We start from the raw sequence: 16,695 nt of genomic DNA, 5'->3' as shown, positions 1-16,695 counted from the left end.
GAGGAGAGACAGAGGGACAGCGCTTTAATACCGGGCTCCGAGGTATGGCTCTGTAAGCACTGTGGGTCCTAGCGGACTTCTAGTGGGCACCATCACTCCTCCAGGCCGGCCACCCTCCTGGGGACCAGTCCCAGGCAGGAGGGGATCTGTAGGAGAGCCCCTGTGCGCCGATCCGTGCCTCGCCGGTGGGGGGCGCTCTCTCGTGGGAACAGTCGGACGCCAGGGGCAGGACGGGGCAGGGCGGGGACGCGGCCCCTCCGCCCCCTCGGCGCCACCCCTCGCTCCGCCAAACTTTCCTCGGGCTCCGGGCGTGTAGCAGCTGCCACTGGAGAGGAGGGGCGCCGCTGTCGGCCCGTCTAAACCTTCACTGCTCCCCGCTCCCGGCCGGAGCCCGGCACCCGGTCGCCTCGTTGCGCTCGGCCCCGAGGGCATGCAGCAGCCGCAAGGGCCCCCGCTCCCGGGCTCGGCGGCGGGCGAGCGTGAGCGGTGAGTGCGGGCGCCGGGCGCGCGGGGAGGGTTCCCGGAGCCGGGGCGGCCGCTTGGGGAGGCCGAGGCGCACCTCCGCCGGGCCCGGCACGCGGCTTTTCGGGTTTGCCTGGCGTCCAGCCGGGCCCCGAACCTACTCCAAGCACCTGGGACAAACTCCGGGTGGCGCATCTTGCCCGCCCCCACTTTTTGTCTTGGGGGTGAAAAGCAACCGGGATGCAGGATCCGCGTTGCATGTGCTGTGGGCTGGTGGGCTGGGCGCCGGGAGCGCGACGCAGGCTTCGCTCTGCCTTGGCACAGGTGCTGCTTTTCCAAGCCCAGCCTCACAGCCCTTGATGGTGAACTGAGTTTTTCCCGTGGAGCCCAGGGATTTAACCTTTTTCAGCCTCGGGTTAACGCCCGGGACGACGGTGTGGCAGGATATAAAGCTCGAAGTCTGCAAGGCATAAAGATTCGTGCAATCGTTGCTATTAACAAACTGGTAACACTGGGGGTGGGGGGGGTGGGGGGTGGTGCTTGGTGAGTTAATGAAGGTCCCCGTGATCCCCCTCACCAACGGAAGACAAAAGTGCTTTGTTCTGTAGCAATGTTACTTTATTGCTTTCCCTGAGCAAGTTGTGACTACCCAAAATTGCTTAGAAGTTTCTCAACTTGTAATTGGAGTAGTGACTGAATATTGGCACACAATTTAGTCTTATAAAGGTAATCATTAAAACGGGCCTCAAAAGCAATTTTTAACTGAGTAATTTCCACAAAATATGTCCCTGTCATTTGTTATTGTCATTGCAACACATTTCTCCCTCCTCACTCCTTTGCTGCCCAGAGTATTACCTGGTCTTGGAATGTTACTTTAAAAGTTAAGGGCCACTTAGCTTCTTAGGGTAACTACTTATGTTTTTGTTTTTGTTTTTTTTTTAATGAGTTGGATGATGAAGTAAATGCCAGCTACAAACAGATGATCTCTTCTTTACCAGCGAGTTATTAGTCTATGCATTGCATGGCGTTTCATCAATGCATGGACTTTTTTATTGTTAAGGAGAGTTGTTGCACTTTCTGGTGAACGATCTATCAGTAGTTGCTAACCCTGCTTTCCCTGAAACTTGGGACCCAATTTTGTGTGGTCTGAGTCCAGTGAGTTAGAATTTTTTCAACTAGAAGTTATACAGTTAGAAACACACAACTTTGGCTCTGTTAACATCATGTGTATCTAAACAAACAGGACCATTCTAAAAAGACCAGCAAACAAATCCTGCCAGTGAGGTTTATGTACTTGAGATAAGCTTCCAGAGTTGTCTCTTGTGCCTTGAGACTGTATGGAGCTAGTATCGTGTACTAGGACATGTTAGATCTGGACTTCTAAGCTGCTGGCCATATCTTCTATTGACCGTCACTACTGCGTAATTAGAAAAGTAGATCATTTGGGCACATTTTTTGTTTTCTTTTTTCATCTTTCACATTTAAAACTTTGTGCCTTTGATTTAAATATAAATGACACATCCTGTCTTCTAAATCTGACAAATGCATAAATCAGCTACCAGCCCCTGTATGTTACGGCAGATCTATTTTAGGTATCTGGTTGTTGCATAGGATGTTTGGTAGAACAGATATGCCTGTGGTTTCTATGAATGAAGACTGATCTCAGAAGACATAGAAACATGTGATTGTTTCTGTCATGAACCTATCTGAGAGTCTATAACATGTTCATGCTTTCCCTCATTTTTCCAAAACCCACACACAGGACAGATGCACACAGAAGTGTAGCCAGGCAGCAGTCGAGGCACATCCTGCTCAAAGTCTTGCACACATGCCCAAGGCTGACTGCTTTGCCCCCATGTTTTCCATCTTTTTGATGAGGGGGCAGAAATCACCATAACTTAAGTCCAACCTCTTATTTCTTTGGGGTGGGGCAGGGGGAATTGCTGTAACTCAAATGGGAATGACTATAACTCAAATTACCTATTAGCCATTCTCCTTGGAGTGTACATTAGTTCAGAATGCTTTCTGGTCTGTGATTATACCCAACAGAGTGGTTAAGTCTGATTGCAAGCTTCTAAATGGCAGAGCCAGGGGCCCAAGGCATTATTAATGTGGTGTAAGGAAAAGAGCAGGGCTTTGCCGTCAGACCAGCCTTTGTTCCTGGCCAGGCTTTGTGACCTTGGATACTTGCTTCACTTCTCTAAGCCTTAATTTCCTTGTCTGTAAAAGTGAAGATTATGTCCACCTCCGAAAATTAGAAGAGAAAGCACTCAGCAGAGTGCCTGATATACAGGAAGTGCTCCTTAAATGCTGGTTGCCATCTTTTCCTCCAAGACTGATATTTGTCTAAACATGGGTGCAAACGCATGTTCTGGTGAGAGTGCCAACAGAGATTCCCGAGCTGTAGGTGACTTAGAGATGTTCCACCCACTTCCTTGCTTGCTTCCTTCCTTCCTGGGTCCTTTGTTCTTCTTTCCATCATTCCTCCTGCAGGCACTGAGCCTCCTCCTCTTTGGCCTTGCTGATCATTTGTTCCTCATCCTGGATTCTGCATGTATGTGGAGGAGTCCTCTGGAACTTAGTCCTGCCAAGGATGGGAGAGGTGGAGGTGAGGGGCGGGGTGCTGTCTGCAGAAACCCTGAGAGTTGACCGAGTTAGGCAGTTGGAGAACATGGGTTTGGTTCTAGTCCCAGCTCCACTTTGTGAGGTCTTGTGACCTTGGAAAAATCGCCTGTCATCCTTGAATCAGTTTTCTCATTTACATAACAGGGATAATAACTCCTTTTCTACCTACGTGCATGTGTTGTGGGTGCCGTTAAGCCGTCTCTGTGAAAGAGCTTTGTGCCTGTGAGGACCACATAAACGTTGGAATTAAAGAGGCAGGGCCTCCAGATGTGGGACACCCTAGGCAGGCTGCATGGGGGTGGTAGGGTCTCCATACGGGTGTTGGGTGTGCTAAGTGCTCATTGCTGCAGTCCCTCCGGAGCCTTCTCTCCTGCCCTCCCACGTCGAGTGAGACTTCACGGAGGAAATCCTGCCAGAGGTTGCGAAACTGTGCTATGGGGAACACAAATTTCAGGACTGAGATGACCTAACACTGTGTGATCGAAGGCACAGGGCAATGTTCCGAAGAAGCAGTAATTCCCTCTTAGTATTACCTGTACGGTCTGCTCATCTCAGTTCTTGGTAGACAAGAACACAGAGCTAGCTAACCAGCCAGTGAGTCAGAAGAGCATGGCCACGCAATCACCAGACATGGACTTGGGGTGCCTGATGCCATCCTCACTGGCATGTGCCTTCTTGCTAACTTAGGTCTCTACGGTTCGCTCTGCAAAGCACTGCCCCAACTCAAGGCATTTCCACCCCACAGACAAGCTAATTATTGAATTCATTCTGAAAGATGTGTGGTGCTCTGCCTGATCTGCCTGGTGGGCCAGGCCAGTAGTGCCCAACGAAAGGAGGGTCCTGATTTCCTGGGTTGCACCTGTCCCTCTTCACTCTTGAGGCTGATGTCCTTCTCCTTATGCCTCTTCTCCCTTCATCTGCTGGCCCTGCCTCTGCAGCACTTGACCCCTCTCCTCCTGTCCTGCCGCCTGGTACATGAAACTCCTTCCTTGCCTGTGACCCCTGACATCACCCAGCTCCCATGGACCTTGCCTCCTCTCCTTAGGTGTGAATCACTCATACACCTTAGGCTGGGCCAGACTAGGTGTCACTCTGGAAGACAACTTGCCCAGTACAGCCTGCCCCACCCCTTTCTAAAGATGTTAGTCAGCCCCCCTAAATACTCATCAACTAGTCTTGTGTCTTCACCTCCAGGAGGTGCTCCTGGCCCTGGCCTTGACTTAGCCCTGTGCAGATTCTGTGACATCATCAGGGATGGCTTGGCAGATAGCAGGGCTGGGTTGGAGGGCACCTTAGTCTCTGTGTAAGTGCCACCCGTTTGCCCAAAGGCCCTCCAAACAAACAAGCAATCTACACAAAAGCAGTGTGCTTGCTTTGTAAATGAAGCTTTGAGGCTTCCTTGGTCTCCCGTTACAGATAAGCTGCCCCAAAGCCCCTCCTCTACAGAAATTCTGGAGCTGCTCCCAGATCGACTCAGATCATCTAAATCAAAGGTGGGCAGTGGAGTCAGTCAGAGGCATTCACTCCCCAAGGAGAGCTAAAGAAATCCAAAGTTAAGCCCTTGCCGGTAACTGGTTATTGAAGACCGAAACAAGAGACTACTTTTAGAACTCACCGACTCACGTGCCTCCTGCCCTGGTTGATTTTTAGTAGGTTAGTCCTTTGAATGGGGGCCCTTTCCCTGGGGTCATATGGGTCTGACAAAGAGAAAATAAGTATAATCATATCCTATATCCCCATGGCATTTGAATTGGTTAGAGTTCTCCAAAGAAACAGAACCAATAGGGTATAAATAGATGTAAGTGAGGATGTTTATTATAAGAATTGGCTCATAGGGTCCTAGAGGCCAAAAAGTCCCATAACGTGCCATCTGCAATCTGGAGAACCAGGAAAGCTGGTCGTGTAACTCAGTCTGAGTCTGAAGGCCTGGGAATCAGAAGCACTGATGTCCAGGGACAGGAGAAGATATAAATCCCAGTTCACGCAACAGGGAAGATTCCCCCTTCTTCTGTCAATGGAAGATGACATCTACTCACATTGGGTGATGGCGATCTTTAGTTCACCAATTCAAGTGCTAATCTCTTCTGGAAACACCCTCAGGGACACACTCAGGTAATATTTTATCAGCTATCTGTGCATCCCTTAACCCAGTTATGGTGACATGCAAAATTAATCATTGTAACACCAAATCAGGAAATTGATGTCGGTACAACTCTACCATCCAGTCTACAGAGCCCACTCATATTTCTTCAGCCATCCCCCAGATCACTCTTTTCTTGCTTTATCTAGGATACACATTACATTTATTTGTCATGTCTCCTCTGGAATAGTTCCTCAGACTTAATCTGTTCCTAAGATCCTTGCATTTGTACAGGTCTTACATGCTGTAGGATGATTCTCCAGCTGGGTCTAGCACGTGTTTCTTCAGAACCAGACTCAGGTCATGTGACCTTGGCAGGACTTTGCTCTTCTTGGTTTATCACATTAGGGACACAATGTTGGGGCACCTGGGTGGCTCAGTCGGTTAAGTTTCTGACTTCCCTCAGGTCATGATCTCACAGTTCGTGGGTTTGAGCCCTGCATCGAGCTCTGTGCTGATGGTGCGGAACCTGCTTGGGATTCTCTCTCTTTCTCCCTCCCTCTCTTCCTCCCTCCCTCCCTCCCTCCCTCCCTCCCTCTCTGTGCTCTTCCCTGCTCGTTCTCTCTCTGCCGCTCAAAAATAAATAAAGGAAAAAAAAAAGGAAGGTACGCCATGTCAAACTCTCGCTGCTGGAATATTGGCCTTGAGCACCTGCTTATGTTGGTGTCTGCCTGCTCTCCTCGCCTTGAATTCACCACTTCTTTCTTTGAGATTTATTGGTGTTTGTGGGGAAGTACTCTGAGGTTATGTTAATAGCCTGTTCCTCATTAAACCTCCACCTACGGCATAACCGGTCATTGATGACTTCTGCCTGAATCAGCCACCTCTGTGAAAGTTGCCACATGGTGATTCTGTATTTCCATCACTCCCACGTTTATTCATTGGCATTATACTGTGAGGAAGAATTTTCTTTCTCCCTCCTGTATTTACTCATTTATGTTAGAAAGCATTCATGGATTCCTTTTGTATCCAAAATGTTGAAATCTGTTACCGTCATTATTTATTTTGATGCTCAGATGGTCCTCATTTGACCAGTGGAAGCCCCTCGAAGCTGGCTCCTGTGTCCTTTTGATCTCCCCATTATTCACCGAGCATTTTAAAATGTTCTGGTACCACAAGATATTCCAGGCTTACTTTGTACTTTCCCTGACCTAGTTAGTCTCCCTTTTGGTAAAGAATGGTATTTAGAAACTAAGATATGGACGATTGATGTGCCCATTGTTACTGGAGTGTCATTGTTTTAGGCCTCTTGGACGGAGCTAGGAAATATATGTATATACATATGCACGCATATACACTCGTCATTTGTCTACATTAGGCCATATGTTATGACATCATGAATTCATAACAAATACTCCAACTCCAATCCAACACCCAGGGATCTTTCTACTTTTACCCCTTTATATCTTTGTACGTATATTCTCTGGCAGTTAGAAACTTGTGTCTAGCTTCTACTGAAGCCTATCTTCATTATTTTTACTTACATTTTACTTGTTTTTACAGCATTTTACTCTTAGTTGCCCATGGCCCAACCACAAAGGCCATGCTGCCTCCTCTGTGCCTGACTCTGTCCCCACGGCCTCTTGTCCTTGGCTGCCAGGCCTGCTAACCCATGCGCCTAAGCAGCTTTGTTATCAGCCTCCAGCCCCTTTGCTCACCAGTCTCTGTTGCTCCCTAACATGTTGCCCGTGCCTTGGTGCCACTCCCCAAACTGCCTCTCATCCTACTGCATTCTCCCTCACAAGCTGAGCCCTCAGTTCTGGGGAAGGAAGAGAAAAGAGAAAGCAAAGGAAGCGTGAAGAAGATGGGAATGAAAGCAAAGATCGAAATAGTATAAACAAAGCTTTTGATAACATATTGCCAAATCGCGCTCCCCAGAAGTTGGATCAATTTACATTCTCGCCAGTATGTTAAGGAGATGCCATTTCCCCTCTACCTTTGCCAACACTGAGTTTTGTTTGCCTATTTAAACGTCAATCTGAGAGCCCTTCGCTTTTGTCTCTGTTATAGCTCACACCATATTCAACTCATGGAAGTACTACACTTCCAGTTCTCATCTCACCCTTTAAATTTTTTTTTTTTCCAACGTTTATTTATTTTTGGGACAGAGAGAGACAAAGCATGAATGGGGGAGGGGCAGAGAGAGAGGGAGACACAGAATCGGAAACAAGCTCCAGGCTCTGAGCCATCAGCCCAGAGCCCGACGCGGGGCTCGAACTCACGGACCGCGAGATCGTGACCTGGCTGAAGTCGGACGCTTAACCGACTGTGCCACCCAGGCGCCCCTCATCTCACCCTTTAGATTGGGGTTTCTCAACCTTGGCACCGCTGACGTTTTAGCTGCACAATTCATTGTTGTGGGGGCTGTCCTGTACCTTGTAGCATGTGTAGCAGCATCCCTGGATGCTAGTAGTACTCCCAGTTGCGTCTGCCATATAAATGTCTGCAGGTATTGGGAGATGTCCTGGGGCAGGGGTGTATGGAGGATTAGCCCCGGTTAAGGCACCTACTGCTCTAGATTATGAGCTTCCTGCGGGCATTTGACCTCTTTTTTTCTTTTTAAATAATTTTAAGTTATTTTTTGAGAGAGAGAGAGAACATGCAAGTTGGGGAGGGGCAGAGAGAGAGAGGGAGAGAGAATCTTAAGCAGGATCCATGTCAGGCGCAGAGCCCAATATGGGGCTTGATCTCATGAACCATGGGATCATGACCCGAGCTGAAATCAAGAGTCAGATGCTTAACGGACTGAGCCACCCAGGCGCTCCCATTTGACATCCTTGTACGTGTTTGTACATCTTTGCCTGTCTTCTGCATATAATGAACACTGAGGAAATGTTAACTGGACAGGGATGAGAGGAATCAATGGTTGGGTAGAATTCACTATGATAGGACAGTGGAACTTACCCATTACATGTTTGTAACTCTCCATGTATGCGAATTCCATGAATATCTAACAGAGGGAAAAGAAAATGAATGTCCACAGGACTAGGTCATTACTGGTCTTTCTCAGTTAATTTCCAGTCTAATTTCTTACAAGTCAGATGATTGAATTCTGTGGTCTAGTTCAAATGGTAGACTCTATTGTGTTGATGGGGAAAGTACAGTGCTGTTGGAGAAGGTGTTTCTTAAGTTAGATCATTCAGGGTGTTAGAGGTAAATCCAGTTGCTTGTTTTTCTGAACTTTCTCTGAAACAGGCAAACTGACTAATCATTGCTATTTCTTGTTATGTATTTAAAGTTTTATTCTGTCATTTTCATTTCATGGTATGGACTGTTTCCCATAAGCTTTTGTCAAAACTTATAAGTAGAGGTATGCTTACAAATTTTGTTGCTGTTTACCATAATCATATTCTGTTTCTTCTAGAATCAGTAAATGTTTGCAAAAGGCATTAATGTCATTATGGAGAGCAAACCTGAATATTCCATGTCTCGTGGGGGCATAGAATTAAGTACCGAAAAAGGGCTCCATTAATCAGTGTGGTCCAAGGACCCTGGGCCAGAAGGATGAGTGCTGGTGAGAGAGAATCAGTCTGTCCCAGTTTTAGTTTTCTTCTCTGGAAAGAATGCTACCCTGCCGTGGAGAATGCTACCCTGCCCATCTCACCACAGGATCAAATGGGAAGAGATGTGAACTCACTTTGAACACTTCTTCTGGACCTGGAAGTGGGCCGAGGTCTTTCCATTGGCTATTTCATTCACTTTGTCCTAATCACCCAGTGGCCCAACAAGGTAGAGCTTGTCTCCCCTTTACACCAGAGGAAATGGAGGGTCAGAGAGGTTAAGTAACTTTCCCAAGGCCCTATTGATAATGGCTGTAAAGGAATGAATCCTAAGTGTCAGATTTAAATCTGCCAACAGTCTTAGAAATTAGATACTATTATTATCCCTATTTTACAGATGAGGAAATCCCTTACTTAGCTTGCTGGTGAGTAAGACTTCAGACTCAGGCCATGTAGCTCCAGAAGCCATGCTCCTTTGCATGTGGACATCTAGTTTCCCCAACACCATTTGTGGAAGAGACTGTCTTTTCCCCATTGTGTATTCCTGGCACCCTTATTGAAGGTCAGTTGACCATACACGCATGGATTTATTTCTGGGCTCTCTATTTTGTTCTGTTGGTCTAGATGTCTGTCTTTTTGCTGGTACCATACTGTTTTAATGACTATAGCTTGGTAATACTTTTTGAAATCAGAAAGTATGCAGCCTCCAAATTTGTTCTTCTTTCTCCAGATTGTTTTGGTTATTTGAGGTCCTTTGTGTTTTATATTAATTTTAGGATTTAAAAAAAATGCCACTGAGATTTTGATAGGGATAGTTCTGAATCTTTAAATCACTTTGAATAGTATGGACATTTTGACAATATTGAGGCTTCTTTTCTGTTAACATAGCATGTCTTTCCATTTATTTGTGTCTCTTATTTCTTTTATTGATGTTTTGTACTTTTCAGTGTGTAAGTCTTTTACCTCTTTAGTTAAGTTTATTGCTCAGTATTTTACTCTTTTTGATGTTGTAAATGGGAATGTTTTCTTAACTACCTTTTCGAATTGTTCATTGTTAGTGTATAGAAAGGCAATCGATTTTTGTGTGTTAATTTTGTATCCTGCAATTTTTCTGTATTCACTTACTAGTCCCGACATTTTTGTGTGTGTTTGTGTTTGCGTGCAACCTTTAGGGTTTTCTGTGTATAAGATCATGTCATCTGTGAATGGACACAATTTTACTCTCCTTTTCTCATGTGGGTGCCTTCATATCTTTGTCTTGCCTAATTGCCCTGGCTGCGACTTCCGGTATTATGTTGAGAAGAAGTGGCCAGAGGCTACTTGTCTTGTTCCTGATCTCAGAGGAAAGGCTCTCAGTTTCCCACTGCTGAGCATGATGTTTGCAATGGGAGCCACGCTCTTTGTCCACTCTGCTCACCTGCTCACCTGCTGGTGTTTGAACCTAGACGTGAAGTCTGGGTTCTTTTACCACACCGTGGTGTCTCTGCTCTCCCTCCTCTACCTCCTTCTCCATCCCTGCCTCCCTGCTCTGTCTCGGGCAGCAGCAGAAGGAGGTGGCAGTGCCTGAAGCCTAGTCACCGCAGCACTGGGCACATTCTCAGGCAGGGAGAACTTCGTTCCTGGCCTGTAGTTATTTTAGGGTAGATATAGGATGACTTTGTCATCACTCGTTGTTAAATTGAGATGTTAGAGCACAAACAGTTAAACTTCCAGAATGCTGGCTGTATATTCCATTGGTTTTTTTAAGAAAATTTGAGTTATCTCTGACTTTCTTAGGAAGTACTATTTGCCATTGTATTACTTCCTATGTGCTAGGCATCTTGCCAATCACTTTGTAAACATTGCTTTAATTTAATCCTTCACCAACCCCATTACAGTCACTGTAGTTATGGTGCCATTTTTATAGAGAAAGGAAAAGGCTCTGACTGCATCATCGGTGTGCCAGGTTAGAGCCATTTGTGAGTGTGACGAGTCTACATCTGACTCAGGTCCAGCCGATGCTGAAGCTTCCGCTCCTTCCCCATTATTACCCAGCCCCTCCTATGTGACATGGCCCCCCATGCTTTCCTTGAAAGGGTTTAGTTTATCAGACGCCCCTGGTGTGGCCTTTTCTATCTAATCTCTGTTTTTTATATACTCGTCATAGAATGTTCCTTTCTTTCTTTATTCTGACTGACCAACATCTGGTATATGATGGAGGAGGAGGGACAAGAAAACCACCTAAAAATAAAACAAGCTCCCATTCAGAAGAACAGGAGACACGCAACAGTCACAGGTGCATAAAAAGAATGAAGCCGTGCTGGGCAGGAATTAAAAGCTCTCTGCCCTGGCAGTGGGGTAATTCTGTGGGTGGTCCCTGCGTTTGCTCTCCAGGAGAGGCCTCACAAGGACCCTGACTTTGACTTTGTTTCCTGTGAAGTTTCTTCTTTGCCCGTCTGTGGCCGTATCTGAAATGGGTGTGGGAGAGTGTGCTTCTTGGGGAAGAGTGAACAGGGGCCTTTCCAGGCCCAGCTGTGGTAATACAATACCTTAAAAAGTTCCCTGGCTTTCTGGTCTGTTCCATTAACCAGTTACCACATCCGCTTGGTTCTTGACCAGGTTCTTAAGCTTGCCTTATTTCCTACCTTCTGTGCTTGACCCACCTCTGTCTTCCCCCTTCTTTGGTCTCTACCTTGAGATCCTCTAAAACATAGCCATGGGCAGGATGGTGCACCTGTACTCTGATCTTTACTGTAGGCCTGTCTTCCTTTGCTTCACTGGAACATCTTATTGACAGACCTTCAAGAAAGGCTCTGAGTGGTGATACCATCTTTTGCTCTCTGGGGTCACAGAAGCAGTTAACTTTCCTAATCCCCCAGTTTCAAGATGGTGTCCATTCCTGTACACCTACTTACAAACAATTCTTGCCTGAGCTCATCTCTTTCTTGTAATGCTTTGCTAAAAGCTGCAAGGAAGGAACAGCCAATGCATGTCCACATTCTATTTCATTCCAGCACCTTCACCTAGAGCTGCGGGCTTCTTGGGCAGAGTTTCCAATACACAGTGCCTTGAAGAAGACAGAAGTTTATTTTTCTCTCTTGTTGACAGTCCTGAGGTGAGTGCTTAGGGTTTGAAGGGTCCCTTTCTTCTTGTTTTCCCACCATCCACTAGGGCAATGCTTCTCAAACTCTTTGTGTAAAGGCTGGTTTTCTTTCTTTCCAATACAGCAAAAACCAATAGTTGTGTTTTGTGAGCCACTGATCACGCACTTTGTATTTCACAGTAATGTCAAAGTGCTGTAAACATTTCCAGGTGTTTATTTGTGATTTCTGTACTTCTCTCCTTACTGATAGAAACTTGTCCTTGCACTCTGTTGAATCATGCTCCTTTAGCGCTCTGCCCTGGTCTGAATGCTTAGTGCCGAATCACAGAGCTGACTGTGTTCCCATTTGCAGGAAAGTGAAAGAGCACGGAGGAGCACACATGGCATGTTTTAGGGCTAACCTGGAAGTAGCTCACTTCACTTATGTTCACATTCCATTGCAAGAACTTAGTCATGTGGCCAGCCTGGCTGCAAGGAGGCGGGGAATGGAGTTCTTTCCAACTGGAAAACGACTTAGCAGTCTGAGCCATAGAACATAAGCTAAATACTGATACAAAAATAATAATAATAATAATAATCATGGGCGCCTGGTGGCTCAGTCGGTTGAGCAACCAACTGTTGATTCTGGCTCAGGTCATGATACCAGGGTTCTGGGATCAAGCCCACATCAGGCTCTGCACTGGGCATAGAGCTTGCTTGAGATTCATTCTCTCTCTCTCTCTCTCTCTCTCTCTCTCTCTCAAATGAGAAATTAAAAAAAATGAAATAAAGTCATGAGAGCAGTCTCAGGGCAGTATACACTTATGGGCAAAGGAGCTAGAAGAATGAGTCTAGTGTCCTACCACACAGAACAGGACTTCTTAGAAATGGAATCTAGGGTCCGGCCAGTCCTTCTTTGCAGCCTGAGGGTCAGAGCCCTGCTGTATGGTAAGGTTAATAAGGGGAAGTTCGCTGGAGAAGAGGCTGAGAACCATTCTCTGGGGGAAGCCCAGCCAGCATAGACTCAGGTTTGCAGCTGAGTTAGAATCCCCAAGGCTATATCCCAAGTGCTGGAGCAGGAGCAAGTTGAGAGCCTAGAACACTGCAGTAGTTGGGACCCAGTGGGGCATCAGGGAAAAGGTGGCCCTGCTAGTCTACCCTGAGCCTCAGCAAAACATCCAGGAAAGAGAACATACAAGGGCCTGGCCAGTGTGAGTGGGACAAAGTCTGTCCGATTACAGACCTCTCTGCCAACTTCTGTGTGCTGCACCACGGACAACTTGTGAGGCCTGAGACCACCATCATTCTATCTCCCGGCACTAAAACCCTGCTGTTTAAACTTGCAGCTGTAGTTTTCACTGTGGTCCCGTTATCTCCAAGAGCTGAAAGGAAGATGAGAGTTCCAACCTACATACGTGCTGTCTTCATGCCAACTTTCTTCTTGTTTATCTTGAAGGCAGTTTGGGAGCTTAGAATGAGACTGTGTGAGAGGTGTCGGGGCTTGAGATCATTGTTCAGGAGTCATCCACATAGAGAAGATCATTTAAGTAGTAGTAGTTCGGGCGGGAGAAAGTTTAAAGGGAAGAGAAGGGGAGGCTGAGAACAAGTCTAGGAGTACGTACACTGCAGGACTGATGGGAAAACGGGGCAGCGATACAGAGGGCTAGGAGAAAACACCAGGAAAGAATGGGGTCACAGAGGCTCAGGTGGGGAGTATCAAGAAGGGGATGACTATTTGTCGACTTCCACAGTGGACCAAAGGGAAAGAGGATGGGAAGGAGAGGATTGGGGAATTAGTAAAACTGAACACATTTTTATTTTGTGCTGATTATGAGCAAATACTTGTTTGCGTCTCGAAGAACAGGGAGGCAGGATACCAGCTCTGCTCCCAACAGGTTTGGAAGTGACGTTAAGACAAATAAATTGTAATAAAGTGTGTTGAATGCCATCGAAGAGGTACCTAGTATTTCTCCGCTAAATTTCTTGGGAGAATACCTGTACTTTCTTTTCACTCCTGTATCTCCCGAGCATTAGTCAACACAATGTGATCAAGTTTCCACCTCCTCTGCTTCCCACCAGCTGACTGAAACTGACCAACCCATGAGCCAAACATTTGTTGTGTATCTGCTCCATGCCCCTGTATTGTGCGTCCGGTGCGCAAATTTAAGTAAGAAACTGTTGCAGCCCTTGAGAAGCTCACTGTCTGGTGGGAAAGGCTCACTCTGGGGTAGAGGACACGCCTACAGTGTGACCCCAGGAGTCCTTCCCAACAGTGGCTAAAAGGAGTCAGAATCTAGCGAATAAAAAGTCAGTTCAGGAAAATCAGTGTGTATGTGTAGGAAAGTTCCAGTAGTATGGATTTGTCTTAAGTTCCAGAAGCAAGGATTGCTTCTCATCTCCCCCAGCCGTGTTTGTGTTCGTATTGGAGGGAGCAGGTGGAAGAGCGAGAGAGAGGAGAATTCTAGAATAGGGACGACTCTCAGTGCTTTTGAGCCTCCAAGCTTCTGTGCCTAGTCAGGGACTATGTTAGGCTGGTGTCTCCAGAGTCTAAAGATCATCAGGAGCGCCTGGTGGTTCAGTCGGTTAAGTGCTCAATTTTGGGTCAGGTCATGGTCTCCCAGTTTATGAGTTCGAGCCCTGCATCAGGCTGTGAGCTGACAGCCCGGAGCCTGGAGCCTGCTTGGAATTCTGTGTGTCTCTCTTCCCTCCCCTGCTTGTGCCACCCCTCTGTTCTCTCTTTCTCTCTCTCAAAACTGAATGCACGTAAAGATCATCTACCAGTGTAGCATTTCCACCAAGGCTGCAGGCCATAGAGCTTCTGGGAGAGCAGCACTTCCTCAGGATTCCCCGCAGCTGGCCCTGCCACTGGGGGATGGATCGGTGGTGCCCACCCATGTGTCACCCTTGTCATATGTCTGCATTGCCTTTGCCTCGCATCAGGCAGCAGTGCCCCCTTGGCTCAGGTTGTCATTACCCTCCCCTGCCCTCCACTGATTGTAAGGGAAAGTCTACTGATCCCCTTCTCTGCAGCATCTGGTTTCAAACCTGGCTAATCCTTAGCCCAACTTCACACTGATCCATGCCATCTGTTTCCATGGTGTGTAAGACCAGCAACACAGGTAGAGCTGGGCTGGGTCCTGGATTACACTGAAGGACATCTGTGAGGTAGACTCCAGAATGCAGGGATCCACTGGAATCCAGTGCCATCACCTGTGTTTTCTATAACCCCTATTGCCGTGGGTAAATCACTCGTTTATTAAGTCCTTATGCGTGGAGAAACTTAGTAGGGTTCTGGTGCACGTAATGGGACACTGAGGGCATCAAAAGAGTTGTGATGCTGGTCCATGCCCTCGGGAATATGATTTATTCCTCTTTCCTTCTCTGGGAGTTGTTTGTTGGATTCACAATGTTAAGAAATGTTAATATTACTAAATATTACTAAAAGATTTAAGAAGCTCCATAACATATTAAAAGCTTGAAAATAACCTGTTTTTGTCATGCTACAGTGTACTTTAAATGACATCTGTATCATCAGCGTTCCACAAGAAACAGATGATACGGTCACACTGGTAATTGGAACAGGGGAAACGGTCACTTGGTAACTGGCAGAGGGCAGAGTTCACGGAAACCAACAAGAGATGGTGCGGTGCCAACCGAGAGCTGGAAGCAGCAAGGAGCAGTCAAGGGGACTGACTCAACCTGAAAGCCAAGGGGAGGGGGAGGCTGTCTGACAGCAGCTAACCAGGCCAGTCCACGGCAGCCCGGCGGGGAAGGAGCAGGGACCGTCAGTGTCTCAGCTCTGCCTTCTCCCGCCTCACAGTCTCTTGCTGTGCCTCTTCGTTGGCTGGAGCTGGAGGGCAGGGGAGCTGCTGATGGAGTCCTGCAGGGTAAAGAGCACAAGGAGAAGGCTGGAGCGGGGGTTAGGGGGGCCCACGGATGAGATCAGGCATATCGCCCAGATGCCTTTTGTATGCATTTCCATGACCAGCCACCTTTGTGCTCTAACTACCAGACAGGCCCTGCGGGGTGGGAGAGGGAGGCAGGTTGGGGAGGGCTGTGAGATTCCCACTTGAGTGACGAGTGCTGCTCCCTGACCAGGGCGTAGAATCCCTGCAGGAGACCCTCTGGCTTATCGGTTTAGCAGTAGTGGTGCTCTCTTTTAGAACCTCCGAAGCCTTGGGGCGCCTGGTGGCTCAGTCGGTTAAGTGTCCAACTTTGGCTCAGGTCATGATCTTGGGGCTCATGAGTTCGAGCTCTGTGTCGGGATCTGTGCTGACAGCTCAGAGCCTGGAGCCTGCTTTGGATTCTGTGTCTCCCTCTCTCTCTGCCCCTAGCCCGCGGGCACTCTGTCTCTCTCAAAAATAAATAAACATTAAAAAAAAAAAAAAAAAAAGAACCTGCAAAGCCTTGATTAAAACAACTCTTACCTGCTATAGCCACATGCTTTGGAAATATGATTTTCCTTTCTATACAGAGTTTTAGAATTCAGTCAGGCACTAACCTGGGCTGGCGTCATCTCCAGAAGCACAGAGGGGCCACACCGCAGATCGCTATGGACCCATTGCTGGTGACAGTGGGGGAGTATTTGGAACAAACTGTATAAAGCAAGAGACTCTTGAAGATCCATTTTAGGACTGGAGGCAAGGGACAGGGCCATGCAAAGGAGTGAGCAAGGGAATGCAGTATTGCAGTTAGGTTGATACAAACGGTTTGGACCAAAATTTTGTCTGTCGTGGGTTTTACATCTAAAGAAACCTAATCGCCTTCTTCTTCTTCTCCTTCTTCTTTTAACGTCTTTTTATTATTGAGAGACAGAGACACAGAGCGTGGTCAGGGGAGGGGTAGAGAGAGGGGGAGACATAGAATCCGAAGCAGGCTCCAGGCTCTGAGCTGTCAGCACAGAGCCT

General features: G+C 47.2%; 1 protein-coding gene across 1 annotated transcript in view; it reads left to right on the top strand.

The window, feature by feature from the left end:
* Nucleotides 1–261: 261 nt before the first annotated feature.
* Nucleotides 262–16,695, top strand: part of LPAR3 (lysophosphatidic acid receptor 3) — a 76,528-nt gene continuing 60,094 nt past the window's right edge. The window contains exon 1 of the mRNA XM_043575454.1: nt 262–486. The gene's annotated coding sequence lies outside the window, so the exon portion shown is untranslated. The remainder of the gene's footprint in view (nt 487–16,695) is intronic.

Source organism: Prionailurus bengalensis, chromosome C1 (genome assembly GCF_016509475.1).
Source record: "Prionailurus bengalensis isolate Pbe53 chromosome C1, Fcat_Pben_1.1_paternal_pri, whole genome shotgun sequence".
Classification (NCBI taxonomy): Eukaryota; Metazoa; Chordata; class Mammalia; order Carnivora; family Felidae; genus Prionailurus; species Prionailurus bengalensis.
The sequence above is the reverse complement of the archived record's forward strand: the minus strand, read 5'-3'. Positions and strand labels throughout refer to the sequence as shown.